A 1823-nucleotide genomic window follows, 5' to 3' on the forward strand; every position below is an offset into this window, starting at 1 on the left:
CTTGCAATAACTGAAGTGTTATGGCTTATGACTTAAACATTTCCATGGATTTATTTGCACATTATAGCAAAAGCATACAAAAGCTGCAGGGAGAGCCACTAAGACTTCGAATGGGGCCCTGGCTGAAGCTACACTAACCAAAAAGATAAGATAAGGAGAAATGAAAGCATGAGAGAAGGATCACAGCTTGACACCTCTAGAGTAGAGGCCATAGCCTCAAGGCTATGGGCTACAAATCAGCACAAACCCTGACATCCAAGAACAAGGAGGAGAGGCTTTAGAATGTATAGTGGAGAGGCCATTTGGTCAGAGGAGCTTGTGGAACATCTGTCATCTGCTGTGCAAAGGAGCCTGGCTGATGGGACCCCCAACCTTCCAATGGGCTTATCTTAATGGAAAGACCAGGGGTGTTGTGACCCATCAGGGCTCCTGCTACGGGCACTTCTCCACGACAAAAACCATCTGCTAAAACTACGGAATAGGGGTCACACCTACGCAACCCCAGGAGCATAAACATCATCACTGCCCATGCTCTAAAAAGGCAGATCCATGTTAAACAGTTCCTAGAAAAGTCTGAATATGCATAAACACCTATGAATAGGCATTAAGCTGATGAAACACGAAATATATTTAAAGAGGTCTCTGTCAATACCAGGTGTGCCTCTGGCAAACTGCCAAGCACCCAGTGGGGCCCCCCCCCCCCCCAGGCACCACATCCTTTTGCTTYCTGTCCCCTATTGTCATTTATTAAAACTTTTAAATTTTAACAGGAGAGTGAACTTCATTTCTCACAGCCAGGACAGTTTCTCCTGGAAAGAAGCAGTGTTGACCTCTCAGCAAGGACTGAAGAATTCCAACAAACATGGATGCACGAACTACCTCCAAAATGTGTTTTCACTTGCCTGGGACCCATTTGCAGAGGAAAGGATGACTCCCTCTGTTCCCATTTCCTCTTGTTGGATGTTAGGATTTTTCCTCTTTTCTTCTTTCTCTCAGGGAATCTTTCTCGGATTTGTTCCCTAACAGATGACAATGATGATACTTAAGAGACAAAAGATACAGCTGGGAGAGGGGAAGGGGTGCAGTTTGTCGCACTCTCTTAGCTGGGAGACTTTCTCTGGGGAGGTGCAGAAATACTGAGACTCAGCTGGGGGTCAGGGATGGGCTCAGGGCTCTCTGTGGGTCTCTCTCTCAGGGATCAGAGGACAGTTCTGGTTTTGTTGCTCAGCTGCTGCTGTGGGGACAATTCTGCCACTGCAGAGTTCTGCCCTTCGCTGCCTCTTCTTACCATGGCTGAGCCTCTGCTCATAAGAGCGGCCATTGAACTGGAATCTTTTCAACACCTCAGTGAGAAGGACCCTCAACATCTGTTGGGCGCCTCAGGGGAAACCCGGGACTCTGACCCCCTCTGGAGGGAGCATCTCCCGGCTGCTTGCAAAAGCCCGGCTACCACTGCCCAGCCCCGCAGTTTTCTGCCGCTGCTTTGGGCTTTTTGCTACACTTTGACACCCTGTGCCTGCCCAGACACCCCTCTGGCAAACCGCTTAGCACCACTCCACAATTTTTGCTACACTTCGTTTGCCACCCCGGGTGTGCTCACCTCTGCTGTTCCAGCCTGCTGCTCCGAGCTTCTTGCTACAGTCCATTTAACTGCCCAGAGTGGCACTGAGACCAGCAGGGAGTTGTGCAAACGGAGCCGCGGTCCCGCTTCGCCACTGCCGGAGCCGCCATCACCGCGTGAGGGAGAGAGGCGGCCGAGCCCGCGCCACAGCGCCCCCTGCCGGCGGGGAGGAATCACCGCCCCCAGCGCCCCCCGCCGGCTG

Source organism: Malurus melanocephalus, unplaced genomic scaffold (genome assembly GCF_030028575.1).
Source record: "Malurus melanocephalus ecotype Western Australia unplaced genomic scaffold, MMel_1.1 scaffold_1503, whole genome shotgun sequence".
Classification (NCBI taxonomy): domain Eukaryota; kingdom Metazoa; phylum Chordata; class Aves; order Passeriformes; family Maluridae; genus Malurus; species Malurus melanocephalus.